General features: G+C 29.4%; 2 non-coding genes across 2 annotated transcripts; both read left to right on the forward strand.

Annotated features, from left to right (window-relative positions):
• Window positions 1-3,040: 3,040 nt before the first annotated feature.
• LOC100808036 (uncharacterized) lies at window positions 3,041-4,535 on the forward strand. The gene is made up of 3 exons (XR_005891017.1): window positions 3,041-3,889; window positions 3,991-4,130; window positions 4,311-4,535. It is a non-coding gene; the product is annotated as an uncharacterized protein (transcript).
• Window positions 4,536-14,677: 10,142 nt separating this feature from the next.
• LOC106798645 (uncharacterized) lies at window positions 14,678-16,172 on the forward strand. Its single transcript, XR_005891018.1, has 3 exons — window positions 14,678-15,526; window positions 15,628-15,767; window positions 15,948-16,172. It is a non-coding gene; the product is annotated as an uncharacterized protein (transcript).
• The last annotated feature ends 10,332 nt before the right edge of the window (window positions 16,173-26,504 follow it).

Genomic DNA, 26,504 nt, shown 5'->3' on the forward strand with positions numbered 1-26,504 from the left:
AGATAGAGGTTTAGATGAGTGATAGGTGAAGAAATTTATCACTTTGGATAGGGTCTTGAATAAATCATCATTAATTTAGCAACAAACCATTCCCATGAACAACATAGAAAATAGAAATGGTTAGGAGAAAGGAAAATGTCCAGATTATATAAGGGAAAGGGAAAAGAAAGAATAAGAATAACTTACCAATAGTATAGATCAAGCGAAGAAAAGAATTACATGCTTTTAGCTTTGGAATACTCCTTGAACTTATAATTATGAAATTGGAAGTGTATGTATTTTGAGAAGTGAAAGAAGAAGAAATATGAAGGAGAAGAGGTACTGTGGACTTCACCGTACATAATAGAATAATAGAAGAATAAGTAAGAAGATGTGGTTTGCTTCAGATATATATATATATATATATATATATATATATATATATATATATATATATATATATATATATATATATATATATATATATACGTATTTATAGTTTACTTCTACATAAGAAATCTATCATTGCCTAAAACATTTACACCTGTACCTCCCTTGCAAGTTGCTCCACATTGCACATGGACTATCATGACTGCATCCAACAATTGTACACATGTTGCATGGTGGCATCTCTTTTATTGCACCATCTAATTTTTGTCTCTTAGCAATAAAGTTATAATATTTTTATTACATCTATTTGCATAGAACACCTCTTGTAACACATTTATTATAAAATCAAGTGAATGAAATTGAATGTAGCAAATGCCACATTTTCTGTGGTTTTTCTTTGACCGTAAAACAAGTGCTAATCAATTTTTTTCTTTTTAATTGTTCTCACTGTTGTGTATTCTTAAACTGGTAGTGTATAACTCAATTTTGTTTCTAATAAAATTTTCTATTGAATCTTACACACAAAAATTTCACATATTTATTAATTATTCTTTGAAATTAAATTATACTAACTCTTATAATTATTTTGAATCACTTTATCATGAATTAGAAAAATCACAATGTTACATTATACGGGTAACAATACTAATTATAAAACATTAATTATTTTATGCATTTTAAGAAAGTTGGTTAATTTAATTTAAGCAATAAATTTGTTTGTAATTGTAATATTATTTTTAAGAAACCCTTAAATAATTAATGTATATGGAGAGAGAATATTAGTAGTGATCTTTTAATTCTTATAATTAAACTCTTTCTTTTTTCAATCATAAGAGAGAGAAAGAGACAATCGGTAGCATTTATGATACATGCACTAAAATAATTAAGGTTATTTTGATAAAATATAATTCATGCAACGACCAATTAGAACAGAGTCATATGAAAATGAATAAGGAAATATCTAAATAATCTCTTAAAAAAGGGGATGAAGGGACTATAATATTCGTTGGAAAAAAATATTTTCATTAAGTTTAGAAATTGTATCATCAAATACATAATTATTTTTTAGAAATATACTTTATATAATATAATATACACTCCCTCTATTTTAAAATAATAGTCTTTTCAAGTCATGCATACATATTAGAAAACATTCAATTATAAAAATTTAGACAAAAATATCCTTAGTTTTTCAACTACTATTGGCATTAATTGTGCCACTATCTACCAATAACAAATATATTCTATCCTTTAGGCCTCGACCAACATATTTTTATGACAAATGTGTTTTTTTTAAGGCAAGTATTTATTAATCTTCTTAACTAGATATAAGAGTATTATAAAAAAAAAATAGCTATATAAAGTCAAAAGAATTACTATTTTGAAAAAATGAACCTAAAAAGACTACTATTTTGAAACGGTGAGATTAATTATACTATTATCAATAATAACACACAAAAAATTTCATGTTAAAGGATGTCACAATTTTCTATCACAAAAATCTAAGTGCTCATGGTAAAAATATATTATAAATTATTTTAGTAAATTTTTATTGTTATTTAATAAACATATTTTGAAATTTCAAATTAACTAAATTAGGGTTATTGTTTAATTCAAAATTAGGAATCTAGCTCCAATATTATATAACATAAATGCTTATTTATGTATAATTAAAATTTAAAATAAGTAAATATTTTCTAATATAAGTTATATTGTAATCAGAAAATTGCAATAAACATATTTAATTATATGGGTTAAGTTTGGGATTTAAATTGCAATATAAGATTACTTGTAATTATTGAAAATTTAATATTGAAATTTAATTTAGAGAAAAAGATATTGAAAAGAAAAAGAGCTGAAATATTGAGAATATCTAATAGAGAAAATGGGGAGAGTGAGAATCTCATTTTCCAAATTATGTATTCTTACAAGTAGATATGTTAGTGAAAATTTTAATGAATAAAATATTTTTCAATGTTAGATGTGTATTAAAGACACTGCATAATATTGTGAGATAACTAATTTCGTGCTTTAAAGGAGTTTAATTTGTTGGTTAATAAGAAATGTATACACATTCCCCCACCTTTGGATTTATAATTAAAAGAAACAAAAAACTAAAACAAAAGTTTACCATGAAGAGGGATTAAAATTATTATAGAAACTAATTCTTACATAAAGTATCAATTGGCACCAATTATTGTACCCATAAATAGATCTAAACAGTTGCTTAATGATTTGTAGTTTCATAAAAGTCACTAACAATTATTAACAAATTTTGTTCAAATCATTACCTGTAGATTGCAAACACATGCTTTAGCGACAAATGGAAATAAACATTTTACGTGTGTATTAAATCTACATTTAGTTGTGCCAGTTATATTGCTACAAAATCTTCTATTATAAAAGCACCATACAAGACCATCGTATGTACACCAATTTATCTAAACAATTGCTTTAATTTTCAACAAAGACCACATCTTCATCATGATCAATCCTTTGTCTTCTTCTCATATGGTAAGCAATATACTTTTTTTTCATACTTACTTATCAATCTACCTAATCTTTTAATCATGTGTTTGAATTATATGTAATTGAGCTTACCTTAAATGAATAACATCATAGACAATTCATTACTAATTTTGTGACACTACTTGTTTATGTTCAGGTTAACATGGAGTTTATCTCTAATGCAATGATACTTTCATTCTCAATACTATTGTTGCTACCAAGTACATCATATTCACTATATCAAAAGCCTGAAAATCATATCAAGACAGCTATTTTTGTAACTGGGAGTTTTGAAATGGGACCAGGATCAATTGCAACAAAAACATTTGAGAATATAAAGTTTCCAAGAGGTCATGTTGGAATTAAGAGTTTTGATGCGGAACTAGTTGACCAAGAAGGGAACTCTATACCTTCGTATGAAACATACCTTCATCATTGGTTTGCAATAAAGTACCACCAAAATATTACCATGTCACCTAATCCTAAGCTTCGTCGTCCTGAGGATGCTTTTTTCCAAAGAAACGAAGGCACATGTAATGGTGGCATTCTTCCACATTATTGGGGATTTGGAGTAGAATCACGAGGAACAACCTCAAAAATTCCCGATCCTTTTGCTATAGAACAAGGTAACCCAACAAAAATTAAAAATGGATATGAGGAGAAATGGTTGCTCAACATCATGGTCATTGATACACGTGGTGCACAAGATAAGAAAGCTTGCACTCAATGTAGATGTGACCATATGAATCTCCCGAAGGACTTTTATAATGTCACAAGGGATATACATAACCAAAGATTGACTACAAATTATAAAGGAGGTCTCTTTTGTTGTCAGGACAACTTACAATGCAAGCAAATAGAGGGTTTTCAAGGTTCAAGGAGAATGGTTTCCTTAAGATACAAAATTAGTTGGGTTGATTGGAACATATACCAAATACCAGTTAAGGTTTACATACTTGATTCCACCGACAAAGTGAGGTCAAATGGTTCCAAAATACTTCATGATTGTCTGGTAGATAAGTTTTTCAAGACAGTACTTTATGATAAAACAATATACTTTTCAATCTTATTAGAGTGAGTGAACAAAAGTAAATCTTAATTCCTTGCAGGCAGAGTATACCATTCCAGCTGGTGGTGGTGGTGATTCTCCTCATGTCCAAAAAGCAAACATCCCAATGGAAAATGGAGGTTATCTAATTTATGGCACTGCTCATATGCATTCAGGTGTTGTAAATGCAACTTTATATGGACAGGTGATGAACAATATTTTTCGCCATTCTTATAAACCATTTGTTATTAGTTACGTATTAATTTTGTGAAACTTTTTGTGAATGACTTTTTATTCAATAAATTTTCTAATTCCATATCATTGTAAAAGGTCATATATAACAATGCATCTTCAACTCTAAAATTTATGTTCTCCTACCATTTAGGATGGAAGGACTTTATGTACATCAACACCAAAATATGGAACAGGAAAAGAGGCTGGAAATGAGAAAGGTTATCTCATTGGAATGTCTGTTTGTTATCCACAACCGGGTTCAATCAAGATTCATGATGGTGAAATTTTGACTCTAGAATCTAGATATAAAAATGAGTTTCGTACTGGAGCTATGGGACATTTCTACATCTATTTGGCAGAGGAACTACCACAATGATATTAAAAATGTAATTTTAAATTATTCATGTCCCTTCACTTAGTGCTTTATTTTATTTTGTGATAGTTGGTTCATGACAACATAAACATCAACACTCCTTTTGTCCATATCTCAATACGGAGTTCTTTTTCTTTTCTTTTTTATATTCCATCGTATGGTGCATACAAGAGGAATGAACAAAAGACAATAGAGATGACATAATTTTTTTCCTTTCAATTGATATTCAAATGTCCGATTGTTTAAAGGAGTATTATGCATTTTGCTCTAAACATGCTTTTTTTATGAACACATTTCAAATTGAACCCACAAACTAATTCTTTAGGTATTTCTAAATAACATATATTCTTTAATTAGTTGTCCTTTTATACTTATAATTATAATTTTGTCATACATTTGGTTATATGCTTGAACATTTTCTCTAACTTTTTAACAAGAAAAGATCAACATTATAGGTCATTAGGAGCATAATAAAGATGATGACAATGACGATATATTAAAAGAATATAGATACATAATTTTATTATCATATTCAAAAATCAATTTAAAAGAGGATATTTTTTTAAGCAAAGGATTGCAAAAGCATCATGATAAAACCCTATCATTCCAATTATGTCGGCACCATAGGGGCAATCAATCATATGCCCGCAAACCAAATTTGTTCATCAAAAAAGGAAATAACAACAAACATAGGAGGACATAAAACCAAATCCATGCAAATAAAAAAAAATAGCAAAACCTATAATTAGGCATATTCAACTTATCTTGAACAGAAGTATCAGCAATAAAAGCTTTGGACTATATCCCACCATATGATACCTTGTGCATGTAAACCACGATTCGCTATCTATTCGTACAATAATTTCGTTCACACAAATATGGGAGTTATGGAAAGAGATTCACTTAGTATATGACAAACAATTAATCCATCTATTTTGAAACCTCCACGGCACCAGGAGATGAGATTTGAAAACTTGTGCCAATGACAATGAGTCACCTTTCAACCATAATTGATCCGGACCTTTGCCTTGTGCTATTTCAATAGCTAAAAATGCAACTTGCAAATCAGCATGAAAAGCAATTGAAATATCCAAAAGAGTGCGAGAAAAAACCCAAAAAAGCACCCCTAGAATTACGAAAAATTCCCCCACTAGCTGAAGGCCCCAGACAACTATTTTTTGCACCATCAATGTTGCACTTAATCCATCCCTTTTGAGATAACTTTGTGGACAATGTGCTCATACTGAAAAGGGCCACTTTCACACCTAGCTTGGTTCCTACTATACCAAATAAGCTAAATGATGTGTACAACTAAAGAAACGTGCACATCCTTGACCTATGAGCTAATTGAATTGCAGCAAGTATGAAACAGGTCCATAGCAGAAGAAAAAGACTTGCTACATTGCAATAAGTGACTAAGCTAGTTCCAAAGCTTCATTGCTAAGGGACATTCCTGAAATAGTTGTTTTGCATTATCAACAATAGCTCCACAGTGATAACAAATAGAGGCAAAAGAAAAAAAAAACCCTACGTTCAAATTATCATCCGTAGATGAACAATCATGAATCCATCTCCAAAACAAAAAGGATTTTGATGGTGAGATTCCTTTTTTACGTAAGATCTTATGCCAAGATAATGACTGCAAGTTAGTTTGGAAGAAAGAAAACACTCCTTTAAAAGTCATGTTTCCTAAATTTGAGGGGATCCAAATGGGTTTATCTATGATCTCCTCTAAAGGAATAATAAAAAATTTAATGTCTTCCGCTAGCTAGGAAAAGATAGTGTGAACTCTTGAGGAAGCACCCAACATTTATTCCTATTTAAACCCTTCACCATGGGCTGGAATGAGTTTCGAGTCAACTCTAGAATATTTTGAGTGATTGTTGTCGGTTCATCAAGCCAATTATCTAGCCAGAAGGAGATGTTAATAAGATCTCCAACTAACCAAACCGAATGTTCCATAACAATCCAAAAAAAATCCTTGATCCCTGTCCAAATAGAAGAGAAGATATAGGATTCCCCAGGAGTACCAACCTTAAGAAATCTAGAATAGCACAAAAAGCCCAAGGCTCATCTGAAGTGGCTAAAGACCAAATTAGCTTCATAATTGCAACATTATTGATTAACTTTAGTGATCTAATTCAAAGGCCACCCATCTCTAAAGGAGATCACCTTTTTTTTTTTCAGGATACTGTGAATAATTTTCTCTCATCAATATCACCAATACAAATGAAATTTTGAAGCCACATATCAAGCATCTTCAATGTAGCTATAGGCCAAGAGTAAATGTGAAAACTATATAACAACCTACTCCACACAACTGTTTTAATCAATCGTACTCTTCCCATAAAGAAGAGTAAAGAACCCTTCCAGGAGCTTAAAAGAGGGGCAAACCAAGATAATAAAAAGGAATAGATCCTTTAGAAAATCCCAAAACATTTTTTAAAAGGATATTTGAATTTAGAAACACATAATATATCAAATTTTCCTACAAACTAACATTTAGATATAATAAGGAAAATTCATGTCCTCTTAATCAATTTAGTAATAGGAGTTTTAGTAATAGGAGAGTATTTTATGTATGTACACACACATATTTACACATATTTCCAGTGAAAATTAAATTTATTCTCGTAAAACATAATTAAATAAATGTTATTTTTTTTAGGAGTTTCAATTGAAAATTCCATCGAATTTTATCTAGACTTATGATTTGATAATATAAGATTATACTACAAAAGTGAAAGATAAAAGTCAAGAAAATAGCAAGAATAATGATAGTTAGTCGTCATTAGTTATAACAAAGATCCTTCAAAAATTTAATTAGTTTAAACGTCGTTGATTAAAATAATATTATTTAAATTCAATTTCAAAATGCACAATCAAGGAAGCTTTTCTAGTGTTTTAAAAAAATTGAGTTGTACTAAATTATTTCTAGATGTCATAAATTAATATCAGCAAGTCATTAAGTTAACAATATTGTGATTAGCACTTAATTAAATTTAGTAGCCAATTTTCATCTTTAGCTTAATTTTCTGTCACCAATCCGCAATCCTCCTTTCAATTTGTGTCCATTTGTGTTAATTGACTATCACTGCAAGTCCATTTAACAATGTTTATAGAAAGATTCAAAAATACTTTATTAATTTATTCAGAAAAAAGATGTAAATTTTTTGCATTTCATAAAGGCAATTGTCAATAGAATTTCATGATATATGGAAATAAAAAATACAGGTTAGGAAGTAACCAATGTGTCATCTTCCATCAGACGACACGTGAAGTGGAAAATGACTTACACCAAGAAAACTGACCAAATGATGTTTGAGGCGGCAAAGGAAATTGCTAACAAGATTGGAAGTCACTTTCAATTGTCAATTGCAATTATTTATGTTTATTGTTTGATTGAGTAAACAAATAAATGTGTTCCTTATAGGATTCCATGGAGGAACAGGCCTCACAGGATTCCATGGAGGAACAGGCCTCACAGGATTCCTTTGTCGCCCATGGACGTTAAGATGTACTGATTATTGTCATTGGCCGACCAGAACACCCTGGTCGTGTGCGTGCTGCTGGAGCCAATGTCACGATCAAACAATACTTTGGACCGACTCCAAGGACCTCCCACACATCTTCGTCCATGGCTCCGAAAGACATGGAGCAGTTGACGCAAAAAATCAGGGACCAGCTGGAGGAGTCGATCACAGAAAAAGTGACTCGACAAGTAATGTTGTCCTTTAGCCAGATGCAATCCCAATTTCAATCGTAGATGCAATCTCAGGTACTCGCACTACCTCCTGAGCCTGTGGATGGTCGTTCAGCTACTCATGTCAGCACAAAGGAAAATGTTGTCATCTGGTTTTGTTCGTTGCATAATAGGCTAGACTTCCTGAAAGGAATTATTATCAGGTCAGTTATATTTTTCAATACATTTACATTAGCATTAGTTGGGAACATCAATATTTTAATTGTGCAATTCACATCCATGTTTGTATTGAACAATGCTTTGAAAGGATTTGACGATACTCCACAAAGTAAATCCAAGGCTACTGCTAGGTGGATTGTTGTTAAAGTAAGCCATTTAAACAATGCTTCTAGTTATATTTTAATACTGTGTAGACTAATTTGAAATTAACATTGAATATCTAAATTTCATAATGTATTTAGTGTAATAGAAAAAAAGGAAGTACTGCATGCGAGTATTACATCATGCACCGGATGTCAACTATAATCTTAGGAAGTTTCAAGAATAATTGGAAAATGGTAATTGTTTAATTCAAATGTATTTCATTTTGTTATAATGGGTATTATATATTATTAACTTATGTTTTATTATATCATGCCATATTTCTATGATGTTAGACCATTGAAACCAAAGAGATTGGAGGCGCTTCGCATCCAACAGGCAAGCTACTATTTAAAAGTTAAAAATGAAACAATTAGTGTTTAAGTAGTTTTGCAATTGTAGTGTACTTATTTACATTTTTTACAATTCATGTTATATGCACATTAAATATTTTTTTAATTCATAGTAAATATTCAATTTTTAAGGAATTTCTGCTAAAAATTGTTTAAAAACAGACTAAAAATTATCTGTTGTGGTTTTGCTTTCAAATTTGCAGGTTAATTTGGGGTAACTAAAAAAATAGTAAAAACATTGAAAAAATCTAAAAAAACAACAACGATTTTTACTAAAAACCGATGTTGATGTTTAGAAACAACATCAGTTTTCTCAAAAACCGATGTTAACATGCTCTCACAACATCAGTTTCTAGAAAATCGATGTTATTGTTGAACATACAACATCAATTTTTACCACAAGCCGATGTTGGTTATCAGAAAACAACATCGATTTTTAGTAAAAACCGATGTTGTTGGATGACAACCAAAATCGTTTTTACAAAAACCGATGTTAATATACAAATACAACATTGGTTTTTGCAAAAACCGATATTATATGTATAAGTTAACACCAGTTTTTGTAAAAACCGATGTTAATATGAAGATATTTGACATTTTTTTTATAATTCTTACTATATAACTTCAATTTTTTGAAAAACGAATGTTGTCATTTTTATCTCAACATCGGTTTTGGAAAACCGATGTTAACGATATTACTTTCAACATTGGTACTTTCAACATCGCTTGATAATCGATGTTGCAAGTCCTTAATAATCGATGTTAAAATCCTATTTTCTTGTAGTGGGTAAGCTCATAAAATTATGAAAACCTACACTTAATAACTCATACATCTAAAATATGAAACCTTAATATTCAATAAAGAAAATAGACAAGTTTATAAAGCATATACTTCTACAATAATAGTCATGCCATATATGTAGACTTAACTCCATGGAGATCTCCAACATGTGGACGAATCCGTTTGACGTGTCTCTTAAGCATGGTGTAGCGGCAGCAACAGGGCGAATCCACAAAATGACACATGTCAAATATAAACCATTGGGGTGACACTAGATATGATCTCAGAGCAATTGGGGCTTCGTTAGGAAATATGTGTGTGGGGATCACCACCACAACATGGAGTTTGTAACGGCTCCGGCTTCATGTGGATTCACACATCTGTATATCCTCAAGGATACCAATGGTACCACCACTAGCCTTCCCAACGCTTTGTAGGCGTTCCTCGACAACTCACACATGCTACTCAATAATATATTTAACTCCATTGCTTAGATTTCCCTTATGTGGATTAGACATATTCAAAGGTATGCCAGCCACCTCTCATGGGTTGGGCCTCTCCACATAATACTAAGCAAAATTATCACCTTATTCTCAAGGCCTTGAATAACAAAAATCCTTTAGGATTTTTCAATAACTATTTGTCTCACATTTTTTACACTACTAAAAATGTTGAACAATATATGCTAATATGTTTTTGTCTAAGAGACAGCTACTAATTATTATCTTATTCATCAAGGATATTAAATCCTAAAATTATTATATTATCTATGTTGCTTAAGAATTTAAAATGTCAAATAATCTACTAATTGATTTATTAAATAAATATTAGAAAATTCCATTAAAATGAAACTTAAAAATGATAATTAAAATAATTTACTTCGCCATTTTTTTAAAGCCTATTGTAGACTATTCTAGAATATTTTAAATACATAATTCACATATTTGTCAATAATAATTTCTTTTCCTTTTTTTCCTAGAACATATCCGGTCACTTTCTCTAGATTTTATTAGGACTATTCTTACTTACAAAGTTCTCCTTTTTCCTATATAGTCACTTAAAAAGAGCTATCATAAAAGGAAACGTTTTAAACTTTAAACAATATGTCTATCTATTTTGAGCATGATTCCTGTTTTTCCAATCGTTAAACTTATTATTTAATGGTAATTATCATCATTCTATTTAGAGAGAAAAAAATTCAGTTTTCTTTTACTTTTTCTTCTTATAGTGCCTAAGGTAGAGTGATGTTGTGTAACGGTTCCACACTCTTTAAGAATAGGTTTTTAGACAATTTATTTATTTATTATTATTTTTATACCGTTTATAACTCATTCAAATAATTACCTTAATATCTAAACTTAAGTTCTCAGTTTAAATTCTTTTTCTTTATCATAATATCTAAACTTGAGTTCTTAGTTTAAATTCTTTTTCTTTATCTACCTATGGAAAGTTAAGTATTTTATCCCTTCTAACTTCGTTATCTGTTTTGAACCCATTCAATAGGACTCAAACAGTGCCTATATGGCTCACAATTCTACTCATACAATGATATCAAAATCTCAAATGATTCACGGTTGGTACTTTATAACTTTGCAAGAATAGGCATAATATATATCTATAATAATCTTTCTACTTTAACATGTAAAAACAATAAGCATGTATAGACTTATATAGCTTAGCTTCCATTTCGGGTATCATAAGATCCAAACTTCACGCTAATTTTTTTTCCCTATGCGCATAATGATCTCACCAACTCCAGTATGCATTTTCTTTTTCTCTTTTTCCTTGCGAAAACATATTAAGATCATATCTTCTATCACCAAAACAACAACACTCAATATTTTCCTATTTACACTAAGCAACCAATGTAAAGTAGACAAACAAAGAGTCAGCTCCCTTACCTCAAAGAGATGCTAAAAGATAGAGGTTTAGATGAGTGATAGGTGAAGAAATTTATCACTTTGGATAGGGTCTTGAATAAATCATCATTAATTTAGCAACAAACCATTCCCATGAACAACATAGAAAATAGAAATGGTTAGGAGAAAGGAAAATGTCCAGATTATATAAGGGAAAGGGAAAAGAAAGAATAAGAATAACTTACCAATAGTATAGATCAAGCGAAGAAAAGAATTACATGCTTTTAGCTTTGGAATACTCCTTGAACTTATAATTATGAAATTGGAAGTGTATGTATTTTGAGAAGTGAAAGAAGAAGAAATATGAAGGAGAAGAGGTACTGTGGACTTCATCGTACATAACAGAATAATACAAGAATAAGTAAGAAGATGTGGTTTGCTTCCGTAATTTATAAGCCTATATATATATATATATATATATATATATATATATATATATATATATATATATATATATATATATATATATATATAGAAATCTATCATTGCCTAAAACATTTACACCTGTACCTCCCTTGCAAGTTGCTCCACATTGCACATGGACTATCATGACTATCATGACTGCATCCAACAATTGTACACATGTTGCATGGTGGCATCTCTTTTATTGCACCATCTAATTTTTGTCTCTTAGCAATAAAGTTATAATATTTTTATTACATCTATTTGCATAGCACACCTCTTGTAACACATTTATTATAAAATCAAGTGAATGAAATTGAGTGTAGCAAATGCCACATTTTCTGTGGTTTTTCTTTGACCGTAAAACAAGTGCTAATCAATTTTTTTCTTTTTAATTGTTCTCACTGTTGTGTATTCTTAAACTGGTAGTGTATAACTCAATTTTGTTTCTAATAAAATTTTCTATTGAATCTTACACACAAAAATTTCACATATTTATTAATTATTCTTTGAAATTAAATTATACTAACTCTTATAATTATTTTGAATCACTTTATCATGAATTAGAAAAATCACAATGTTACATTATACGGGTAACAATACTAATTATAAAACATTAATTATTTTATGCATTTTAAGAAAGTTGGTTAATTTAATTTAAGCAATAAATTTGTTTGTAATTGTAATATTATTTTTAAGAAACCCTTAAATAATTAATGTATATGGAGAGAGAATATTAGTAGTGATCTTTTAATTCTTATAATTAAACTCTTTCTTTTTTCAATCATAAGAGAGAGAAAGAGACAATCGGTAGCATTTATGATACATGCACTAAAATAATTAAGGTTATTTTGATAAAATATAATTCATGCAACGACCAATTAGAACAGAGTCATATGAAAATGAATAAGGAAATATCTAAATAATCTCTTAAAAAAGGGGATGAAGGGACTATAATATTCGTTGGAAAAAAATATTTTCATTAAGTTTAGAAATTGTATCATCAAATACATAATTATTTTTTAGAAATATACTTTATATAATATAATATACACTCCCTCTATTTTAAAATAATAGTCTTTTCAAGTCATGCATACATATTAGAAAACATTCAATTATAAAAATTTAGACAAAAATATCCTTAGTTTTTCAACTACTATTGGCATTAATTGTGCCACTATCTACCAATAACAAATATATTCTATCCTTTAGGCCTCGACCAACATATTTTTATGACAAATGTGTTTTTTTTAAGGCAAGTATTTATTAATCTTCTTAACTAGATATAAGAGTATTATAAAAAAAAATAGCTATATAAAGTCAAAAGAATTACTATTTTGAAAAAATGAACCTAAAAAGACTACTATTTTGAAACGGTGAGATTAATTATACTATTATCAATAATAACACACAAAAAATTTCATGTTAAAGGATGTCACAATTTTCTATCACAAAAATCTAAGTGCTCATGGTAAAAATATATTATAAATTATTTTAGTAAATTTTTATTGTTATTTAATAAACATATTTTGAAATTTCAAATTAACTAAATTAGGGTTATTGTTTAATTCAAAATTAGGAATCTAGCTCCAATATTATATAACATAAATGCTTATTTATGTATAATTAAAATTTAAAATAAGTAAATATTTTCTAATATAAGTTATATTGTAATTAGAAAATTGCAATAAACATATTTAATTATATGGGTTAAGTTTGGGATTTAAATTGCAATATAAGATTACTTGTAATTATTGAAAATTTAATATTGAAATTTAATTTAGAGAAAAAGATATTGAAAAGAAAAAGAGCTGAAATATTGAGAATATCTAATAGAGAAAATGGGGAGAGTGAGAATCTCATTTTCCAAATTATGTATTCTTACAAGTAGATATGTTAGTGAAAATTTTAATGAATAAAATATTTTTCAATGTTAGATGTGTATTAAAGACACTGCATAATATTGTGAGATAACTAATTTCGTGCTTTAAAGGAGTTTAATTTGTTGGTTAATAAGTAATGTATACACATTCCCCCACCTTTGGATTTATAATTAAAAGAAACAAAAAACTAAAACAAAAGTTTACCATGAAGAGGGATTAAAATTATTATAGAAACTAATTCTTACATAAAGTATCAATTGACACCAATTATTGTACCCATAAATAGATCTAAACAGTTGCTTAATGATTTGTAGTTTCATAAAAGTCACTAACAATTATTAACAAATTTTGTTCAAATCATTACCTGTAGATTGCAAACACATGCTTTAGCGACAAATGGAAATAAACATTTTACGTGTGTATTAAATCTACATTTAGTTGTGCCAGTTATATTGCTACAAAATCTTCTATTATAAAAGCACCATACAAGACCATCGTATGTACACCAATTTATCTAAACAATTGCTTTAATTTTCAACAAAGACCACATCTTCATCATGATCAATCCTTTGTCTTCTTCTCATATGGTAAGCAATATACTTTTTTTTCATACTTACTTATCAATCTACCTAATCTTTTAATCATGTGTTTGAATTATATGTAATTGAGCTTACCTTAAATGAATAACATCATAGACAATTCATTACTAATTTTGTGACACTACTTGTTTATGTTCAGGTTAACATGGAGTTTATCTCTAATGCAATGATACTTTCATTCTCAATACTATTGTTGCTACCAAGTACATCATATTCACTATATCAAAAGCCTGAAAATCATATCAAGACAGCTATTTTTGTAACTGGGAGTTTTGAAATGGGACCAGGATCAATTGCAACAAAAACATTTGAGAATATAAAGTTTCCAAGAGGTCATGTTGGAATTAAGAGTTTTGATGCGGAACTAGTTGACCAAGAAGGGAACTCTATACCTTCGTATGAAACATACCTTCATCATTGGTTTGCAATAAAGTACCACCAAAATATTACCATGTCACCTAATCCTAAGCTTCGTCGTCCTGAGGATGCTTTTTTCCAAAGAAACGAAGGCACATGTAATGGTGGCATTCTTCCACATTATTGGGGATTTGGAGTAGAATCACGAGGAACAACCTCAAAAATTCCCGATCCTTTTGCTATAGAACAAGGTAACCCAACAAAAATTAAAAATGGATATGAGGAGAAATGGTTGCTCAACATCATGGTCATTGATACACGTGGTGCACAAGATAAGAAAGCTTGCACTCAATGTAGATGTGACCATATGAATCTCCCGAAGGACTTTTATAATGTCACAAGGGATATACATAACCAAAGATTGACTACAAATTATAAAGGAGGTCTCTTTTGTTGTCAGGACAACTTACAATGCAAGCAAATAGAGGGTTTTCAAGGTTCAAGGAGAATGGTTTCCTTAAGATACAAAATTAGTTGGGTTGATTGGAACATATACCAAATACCAGTTAAGGTTTACATACTTGATTCCACCGACAAAGTGAGGTCAAATGGTTCCAAAATACTTCATGATTGTCTGGTAGATAAGTTTTTCAAGACAGTACTTTATGATAAAACAATATACTTTTCAATCTTATTAGAGTGAGTGAACAAAAGTAAATCTTAATTCCTTGCAGGCAGAGTATACCATTCCAGCTGGTGGTGGTGGTGATTCTCCTCATGTCCAAAAAGCAAACATCCCAATGGAAAATGGAGGTTATCTAATTTATGGCACTGCTCATATGCATTCAGGTGTTGTAAATGCAACTTTATATGGACAGGTGATGAACAATATTTTTCGCCATTCTTATAAACCATTTGTTATTAGTTACGTATTAATTTTGTGAAACTTTTTGTGAATGACTTTTTATTCAATAAATTTTCTAATTTCATATCATTGTAAAAGGTCATATATAACAATGCATCTTCAACTCTAAAATTTATGTTCTCCTACCATTTAGGATGGAAGGACTTTATGTACATCAACACCAAAATATGGAACAGGAAAAGAGGCTGGAAATGAGAAAGGTTATCTCATTGGAATGTCTGTTTGTTATCCACAACCGGGTTCAATCAAGATTCATGATGGTGAAATTTTGACTCTAGAATCTAGATATAAAAATGAGTTTCGTACTGGAGCTATGGGACATTTCTACATCTATTTGGCAGAGGAACTACCACAATGATATTAAAAATGTAATTTTAAATTATTCATGTCCCTTCACTTAGTGCTTTATTTTATTTTGTGATAGTTGGTTCATGACAACATAAACATCAACACTCCTTTTGTCCATATCTCAATACGGAGTTCTTTTTCTTTTCTTTTTTATATTCCATCGTATGGTGCATACAAGAGGAATGAACAAAAGACAATAGAGATGACATAATTTTTTTCCTTTCAATTGATATTCAAATGTCCGATTGTTTAAAGGAGTATTATGCATTTTGCTCTAAACATGCTTTTTTTATGAACACATTTCAAATTGAACCCACAAACTAATTCTTTAGGTATTTCTAAATAACATATATTTTTTAATTAGTTGTCCTTTTATACTTATAATTATAATTTTGTCATACATTTGGTTATATGCTTGAACATTTTCTCTTACTTTTTAACAAGAAAAGCTCAACATTATAGGTCATTAGGAGCATAATAAAGATGATGACAATGACGATATATTAAAAGAATATAGATACATAATTTTATTATCATATTCAAAAATCAATGTAAAAGAGGATATTTTTTTAAGCAAAGGATTGCAAACGCATCATGATAAAACCCTATCATTCCAATTATGTCGGCACCATAGGGGCAATCAATCATATGCCCGCAAACCAAATTTGTTCATCAAAAAAGGAAATAACAACAAACATAGGAGGACATAAAACCAAATCCATCCAAATAAAAAAAAATAGCAAAACCTATAATTAGGCATATTCAACTTATCATGAACAGAAGTATTAGCAATAAAAGATTTGGACTATATCCCACCATATGATACCTTGTGCATGTAAACCACGATTCGCTATCTATTCGTACAATAATTTCGTTCACACAAATATGGGAGTTATGGAAAGAGATTCACTTAGTATATGACAAACAATTAATCCATCTATTTTGAAACCTCCACGGCACCAGGAGATGAGATTTGAAAACTTGTGGCAATGACAATGAGTCACCTTTCAACCATAATTGATCCGGACCTTTGCCTTGTGCTATTTCAATAGCTAAAAATGAAACTTGCAACTCAGCATGAAAAGCAATTGAAATATCCAAAGAGTGCGAGAAACAACCCAAAAAAGCACCCCTAGAATTACGAAAAATTCCCCTGCTAGCTCAAGGCCCCAGACAACTATTTGTTGCACCATCAATGTTGCACTTAATCCATCCCTTTTGAGATAACTTTGTGGACAATGTGCTCATACTGAAAAGGGCCACTTTCACACCTAGCTTGGTTCCTATTATACCAAATAAGCTAAATGATGTGTACAACTAAAGAAACGTGCACATCCTTGACCTATGAGCTAATTGAATTGCAGCAAGTATGAAACAGGTTCATAGCAGAAGAAAAAGACTTGCTACATTGCAATAAGTGACTAAGCTAGTTCCAAAGCTTCATTGCTAAGGGACATTCCTGAAATAGTTGTTTTGCATTATCAACAATAGCTCCACAATGATAACAAATAGAGGCAAAAGAAAAAAAAAACCCTACATTCAAATTATCATCCGTAGATGAACAATCATGAATCCATCTCCAAAACAAAAAGGATTTTGATGGCGAGATTCCTTTTTTACGTAAGATCTTATGCCAAGATAATGATTGCAAGTTAGTTTGGAAGAAAGAAAACACTCCTTTAAAAGTCATGTTTCCTAAATTTGAGGGGATCCAAATGGGTTTATCTATGATCTCCTCTAAAGGAATAATAAAAAATTTAATGTCTTCTGCTAGCTAGGAAAAGATAGTGTGAACTCTTGAGGAAGCACCCAACATTTATTCCTATTTAAGCCCTTCACCATGGGCTGGAATGAGTTTCGAGTCAACTCTAGAATATTTAGAGTGATTGTTGTCGATTCATCAAGCCAATTATCCAACCAGAAGGAGATGTTAATAAGATCTCCAACTAACCAAACCGAATGTTCCTTAACAATCCAAAAAAAATCCTTGATCCCTGTCCAAATAGAAGAGAAGATATAGGATTCCCCAGGAGTACCAACCTTAAGAAATCTAGAATAGCACAAAAAGCCCAAGGCTCATCTGAAATGGCTAAAGACCAAATTAGCTTCATAATTGCAACATTATTGATTAATTATAGTGATCTAATTCAAAGGCCACCCATCTCTAAAGGAGATCACCTTTTTTTTTTTCTTCAGGATATTGTGAATAATTTTCTCTCGTCAATATCACCAATACAAATGAATTTTTGAAGCCACGTATCAAGCATCTTCAATGTAGCTATAGCCCAAGAGTAAATGTGAAAACCATATAACAAGCTACTCCACACAACTGTTTGAATCAATTGTACTATTCCCATAAAGAAGAGTAAAGAACCCTTCTAGGAGCTTAAAAGAGGGGCAACCCAAGATAAGAAAAAGGAATAGATCCTTTAGAAAATCCCAAAACATTTTTTAAAAGGATATTTGAATTTAGAAACACATAATATATCAAATTTTCCTACAAACTAACATTTAGATACAATAAGGAAAATTCATGTCCTCTTAATCAATTTAGTAATGTGAGTTTTAGTAATAGGAGTTGATTTTATGTATGTACACACACATATTTACATATATTTCCAGTGAAAATTAAATTTATTCTCGTAAAACATAATTAAATAAATGTTATTTTTTTAGGAGTTTCAATTGAAAATTCCATCGAATTTTATCTAGACTTATGATTTGATAATATAAGATTATACGACAAAAGTGAAAAATAAAAGTCAAGAAATTAGCAAGAATAATGATAGTTAGTCGTCATTAGTTATAACAAAGATCCTTCAAAAATTTAATTAGTTTAAACGTCGTTGATTAAAATAATATTATTTAAATTCAATTTCAAAATGCACAATCAAGGAAGCTTTTCTAGTGTTTTAAAAAAATTGAGTTGTACTAAATTATTTCTAGATGTCATAAATTAATATCAGCAAGTCATTAAGATAACAATATTGTGATTAGCACTTAATTAAATTTATTAGCCAATTTTCATCTTTAGCTTAATTTTCTGTCACCAATCCGCAATCCTCCTTTCAATTTGTGTACATTTGTATTAATTGACTATCACTGCAAGTCCATTAAACAATGTTTATAGAAATATTCAAAAATACTTTATTAATTTATTCAGAAAAAAGATGTAAATTTTTTGCATTTCATAAAGGCAATTGTCAATAGAATTTCATGATATATGGAAATAAAAATTAGTAAATACATAACTACTAAAATTTATAAAATTTTAAAGTAAGTGCAAGTTTTAGTATAAAAAATACAGGTTAGGAAGTAACCAATGTGCCATCTTCCATCAGACGACACGTGAAGTGGAAAATGACTTACACCAAGAAAACTGACCAAATGATGTTTGAGGCGGCAAAGGAAATTGCTAACAAGATTGGAAGTCACTTTCAATTGTCAATTGCAATTATTTATGTTTATTGTTTGATTGAGTAAACAAATAAATGTGTTCCTTATAGGATTCCATGGAGGATCATTCCTCACAGGATTCCTTTGTCGCCCATGGACGTTAAGATGTATTGATTATTGTCATTGGCCGACCATAACACCCTGGTCGTATGCGTGCTATTGGAGCCAATGCCATGATCAAACAATACTTTGGATCGGCTCCAAGGACCTCCCACACATGTTCGTCCATGGCTCCGAAACACATGGAGCAGTTGACGCAAAAAATCAGGGACCAGCTGGAGGAGTCGATCACAGAAAAAGTGACTCGACAAGTAATGTTGTCCTTTAGCCAGATGCAATCCCAATTTCAATCGTAGATGCAATCTCAGGTACTCACACTACCTCCTGAGCCTGTAGATGGTCGTTCAGCTACTCATGTCAGCACAAAGGAAAATGTTGTTATCTGGTTTTGTTCGTTGCATAATAGGCTAGACTTCCTGAAAGGAATTATTATCAGGTCAGATATATTTTTCAATACATTTACATTAGCATTATTTGGGAACATCAATATTTTAATTGTGCAATTCACATCCATGTTTGTATTGAACAATGCTTTGAAAGGATTTGACGATACTCCACAAAGTAAATCCAAGGCTACTGCTAGGTGGATTGTTGTTAAAGTAAGTCATTTAAACAATGCTTCTAGTTATATTTTAATATTGTGTAGACTAATTTGAAATTAACATTGAATATCTAAATTTCATAATGTATTTAGTGTAATAGACAAAAAGGAAGTACTGCGTGCGAGTATTACGTCATGCACCGGATGTCAACTATAATCTTAGGAAGTTTCAAGAATAATTGGAAAATGGTAATAGTTTAATTCAAATGTATTTCATTTTGTTATAATGAATATTATATATTATTAACTTATGTTTTATTATATCATTCCATATTTCAATGATGTTAGACCATTGAAACCAAAGAGATTGGAAGCGCTTCGCATCCAACAGACAAGCTACTATTTGAAAGTTAAAAATGAAACAATTAGTGTTTAAGTAGTTTTGCAATTGTAGTGTACTTATTTACATTTTTTACAATTCATGTTATATGCACATTAAATTTTTTTTAATTCATAGTAAATATTCAATTTTTAAGGAATTTTTGCTAAAAATTGTTTAAAAACAGACTAAAAATTATCTGTTGTGGTTCTGCTTTTAAATTTGCAGGTTAATTTGGGGTAACTAAAAAAACAGTAAACACATTGAAAAAATCTAAAAAAACAACAACGATTTTTACTAAAATCCGACGTTGATGTTTACAAACAACATCAGTTTTCTCAAAAACCGATGTTAACATGAACTCACAACATCAGTTTCTATAAAATCGATGTTATTGTTGAACATACAACATCAATTTTTACCACAAGCCGATGTTGGTTATCAGAAAACAACATCGATTTTTAGTAAAAACCGATGTTGTTGGATGACAACCAAAATCGTTTTTACGAAAACCGATGTTAATATACAAATACAACATTGGCTTTTGCAAAAACCGATATTATATGTATAAGTTAACACCAGTTTTGGTAAAAACCGATGTTAATATGAAGATATTTGACATTTTTTTTATAATTCTTACTATATAACATCAATTTTTTGAAAAAACAATGTTGTCATTTTTATCTCAACATCGGTTTTGGAAAACCGATGTTAACGATATTACTTTCAACATTGGTACTTTCAACATTGGTTGATAACCGATGTTGAAAGTCCTTAATAATCGATGTTAAAATCCTATTTTCTAGTAGTGGGTAAGCTCATAAAATTATGAAAACCTACACTTAATAACTCATACATCTAAAATATGAAACCTTAATATTCAATAAAGACAATAGACAAGTTTATAAAGCATATACTTCTACAATAATAGTCATGCCATATATGTAGACTCAACTCCATGGAGATCTCCAACATGTGGACGAATCCGTTTGACGTGTCTCTTAAGCATGGTGTAGCAGCAGCAACAGGGCGAATCCGCAAAATGACACATGTCAAATATAAACCATTGGGGTGGCACTAGATATGATCTCAGAGCAATTGGGGTTTCGTTAGGAAATATGTATGTGGGGATCACCACCACAACATGGAGTTTGTAACGGCTCCGGCTTCATGTGGATTCACACATCTATATATCCTCAAGGATACCAATGGTACCACCACTAGCCTTCCCAACGCTTTGTAGGCGTTCCTCGACAACTCACACATGCTACTCAATAATATATTTTACGTCATTGCTTAGATTTCCCTTATGTGGATTAGACATATTCAAAGGTATGCCAGCCACCTCTCATGGGTTGGGCCTCTCCACGGAATACTAAGCAAAATTATCACCTTATTCTCAAGGCCTTGAATAACAAAAATCCTTTAGGATTTTTCAACAACTATTTGTCTCACATTTTTTACACTACTAAAAATGTTGAACAATATATGCTAATATGTTTTTGTCTAAGAGACAGCTACTAATTATTATCTTATTCATCAAGGATATTAAATCCTAAAATTATTATATTATCTATGTTGCTTAAGAATTTAAAATGTCAAATAATCTACTAATGGATTTATTAAATAAATATTAGAAAATTCCATTAAAATGAAACTTAAAAATGATAATTAAATTAATTTACTTCGCCATTTTTTTAAAGCCTATTGTAGACTATTCTAGAATATTTTAAATACATAATTCACATCTTTGTGAATAATAATTTCTTTTCCTTTTTTTTCCTATAACATATCCAGTCACTTTCTCTAGATTTTATTAGGACTATTCTTACTTACAAAGTTCTCCTTTTTCCTATATAGTCACTAAAAAAGAGCTATCATAAAAGGAAACGTTTTAAACTTTAAACAATATGCCTATCTATTTTGAGCACGATTCCTGTTTTTCGAATCGTTAAACTTATTATTTAATGGTAATTATCATCATTCTATTTAGAGAGAAAAAAATTCAGTTTTCTTTTACTTTTTCCTCTTATAGTGCCTAAGGCAGAGTGATGTTGTGTAACAGTTGCACACTCTTTAAGAATAGGTTTTTAGACAATTTATTTATTTATTATTATTTTTATACCATTTATAATTCATTCAAATAATTACCTTAATATCTAAACTTAAGTTCTTAGTTTAAATTCTTTTTCTTTATGATAATATCTAAACTTGAGTTCTTAGTTTAAATTCTTTTTCTTTATCTACCTATGGAAAGTAAAGTATCTTATTCCTTCTAACTTCGTTATCTGTTTTGAACCCATTCAATAGTACTCAAATAGTCCCTATATGGCTCACAATTCTACTCCTCATACAATGATATCAAAATCTCAAATGATTCACGGTTGGTAATTTATAACTTTGCAAGAATAGGCATAATATATATCTATAATAGTCTTTCTACTTTAACATGTAAAAACAATAAGCATGTATAGACTTATATAGCTTAGCTTCCATTTCAGGTATCATAAGATCCAAACTTCATGCTAATTTTTTTTCCCTATGCGCATAATGATCTCACCAACTCCAGTATGCATTTTCTTTTTCTCTTTTTCCTTGCGAAAACATATTAAGATCATATCTTCTATCACCAAAACAACAACACTCAATATTTTCCTATTTACACTAAGCAACCAATGTAAAGGAGACAAACAAAGAGTCAGCTCCCTTACCTCAAAGAGATGCTAAAAGATAGAGGTTTAGATGAGTGATAGGTGAAGAAATTTATCACTTTGGATAGGGTCTTGAATAAATCATCATTAATTTAGCAACAAACCATTCCCATGAACAACATAGAAAATAGAAATGGTTAGGAGAAAGGAAAATGTCCAGATTATATAAGGGAAAGGGAAAAGAAAGAATAAGAATAACTTACCAATAGTATAGATCAAGCGAAGAAAAGAATTACATGCTTTTAGCTTTGGAATACTCCTTGAACTTATAATTATGAAATTGGAAGTGTATGTATTTTGAGAAGTGAAAGAAGAAGAAATATGAAGGAGAAGAGGTACTGTGGACTTCATCGTACATAACAGAATAATACAAGAATAAGTAAGAAGATGTGGTTTGCTTCCGTAATTTATAAGCCTATATATATATATATATATATATGTATTATATATATATATATATATATATATATATATATCATTGCCTAAAACATTTACACCTGTACCTCCCTTGCAAGTTGCTCATGGACTATCATGACTGCATCCAACAATTGTACACATGTTGCATGGTGGCATCTCTTTTATTGCACCATCTAATTTTTGTCTCTTAGCAATAAAGTTATAATATTTTTATTACATCTATTTGCATAGCACACCTCTTGTAACACATTTATTATAAAATCAAGTGAATGAAATTGAGTGTAGCAAATGCCACATTTTCTGTGGTTTTTCTTTGACCGTAAAACAAGTGCTAATCAATTTTTTTCTTTTTAATTGTTCTCACTGTTGTGTATTCTTAAACTGGTAGTGTATAACTCAATTTTGTTTCTAATAAAATTTTCTATTGAATCTTACACACAAAAATTTCACATATTTATTAATTATTCTTTGAAATTAAATTATACTAACTCTTATAATTATTTTGAATCACTTTATCATGAATTAGAAAAATCACAATGTTACATTATACGGGTAACAATACTAATTATAAAACATTAATTATTTTATGCATTTTAAGAAAGTTGGTTAATTTAATTTAAGCAATAAATTTGTTTGTAATTGTAATATTATTTTTAAGAAACCCTTAAATAATTAATGTATATGGAGAGAGAATATTAGTAGTGATCTTTTAATTCTTATAATTAAACTCTTTCTTTTTTCAATCATAAGAGAGAGAAAGAGACAATCGGTAGCATTTATGATACATGCACTAAAATAATTAAGGTTATTTTGATAAAATATAATTCATGCAACGACCAATTAGAACAGAGTCATATGAAAATGAATAAGGAAATATCTAAATAATCTCTTAAAAAAGGGGATGAAGGGACTATAATATTCGTTGGAAAAAAATATTTTCATTAAGTTTAGAAATTGTATCATCAAATACATAATTATTTTTTAGAAATATACTTTATATAATATAATATACACTCCCTCTATTTTAAAATAATAGTCTTTTCAAGTCATGCATACATATTAGAAAACATTCAATTATAAAAATTTAGACAAAAATATCCTTAGTTTTTCAACTACTATTGGCATTAATTGTGCCACTATCTACCAATAACAAATATATTCTATCCTTTAGGCCTCGACCAACATATTTTTATGACAAATGTGTTTTTTTTAAGGCAAGTATTTATTAATCTTCTTAACTAGATATAAGAGTATTATAAAAAAAATAGCTATATAAAGTCAAAAGAATTACTATTTTGAAAAAATGAACCTAAAAAGACTACTATTTTGAAACGGTGAGATTAATTATACTATTATCAATAATAACACACAAAAAATTTCATGTTAAAGGATGTCACAATTTTCTATCACAAAAATCTAAGTGCTCATGGTAAAAATATATTATAAATTATTTTAGTAAATTTTTATTGTTATTTAATAAACATATTTTGAAATTTCAAATTAACTAAATTAGGGTTATTGTTTAATTCAAAATTAGGAATCTAGCTCCAATATTATATAACATAAATGCTTATTTATGTATAATTAAAATTTAAAATAAGTAAATATTTTCTAATATAAGTTATATTGTAATTAGAAAATTGCAATAAACATATTTAATTATATGGGTTAAGTTTGGGATTTAAATTGCAATATAAGATTACTTGTAATTATTGAAAATTTAATATTGAAATTCAATTTAGAGATAAAGATATTGAAAAGAAAAAGAGCTGAAATATTGAGAATATCTAATAGAGAAAATGGGGAGAGTGAGAATCTCATTTTCCAAATTATGTATTCTTACAAGTAGATATGTTAGTGAAAATTTTAATGAATAAAATATTTTTCAATGTTAGATGTGTATTTTCTATTTCTTTTGAAAAAAAAAACAGAAAAGTAATCACCAATAATATTTGATTGAACGTGGAAGCAAACTTGTATTCATATGAAGAAGCATATTTATCTTGTTTCATTCTTTAAAAGAGACAAGCCTAACATAATGATTTTGTAAATCATATCATAAAAACAAAAAGTATTTAAAACCTTATTTGGCATTAAAAAGACACTGCATAATATTGTGAGATAACTAATTTCGTGCTTTAAAGGAGTTTAATTTGTTGGTTAATAAGTAATGTATACACATTCCCCCACCTTTGGATTTATAATTAAAAGAAACAGAAAACTAAAACAAAAGTTTACCATGAAGAGGGATTGAAATTATTATAGAAACTAATTCTTACATAAAGTATCAATTGGCACCAATTATTGTACCCATAAATAGATCTAAACAGTTGCTTAATGATTTGTAGTTTCATAAAAGTCACTAACAATTATTAACAAATTTTGTTCAAATCATTACCTGTAGATTGCAAACACATGCTTTAGCGACAAATGGAAATAAACATTTTACGTGTGTATTAAATCTACATTTAGTTGTGCCAGTTATATTGCTACAAAATCTTCTATTATAAAAGCACCATACAAGACCATCGTATGTACACCAATTTATCTAAACAATTGCTTTAATTTTCAACAAAGACCACATCTTCATCATGATCAATCCTTTGTCTTCTTCTCATATGGTAAGCAATATACTTTTTTTTCATACTTACTTATCAATCTACCTAATCTTTTAATCATGTGTTTGAATTATATGTAATTGAGCTTACCTTAAATGAATAACATCATAGACAATTCATTACTAATTTTGTGACACTACTTGTTTATGTTCAGGTTAAC

Source organism: Glycine max, chromosome 4 (genome assembly GCF_000004515.6).
Source record: "Glycine max cultivar Williams 82 chromosome 4, Glycine_max_v4.0, whole genome shotgun sequence".
NCBI classification, from domain to species: domain Eukaryota; kingdom Viridiplantae; phylum Streptophyta; class Magnoliopsida; order Fabales; family Fabaceae; genus Glycine; species Glycine max.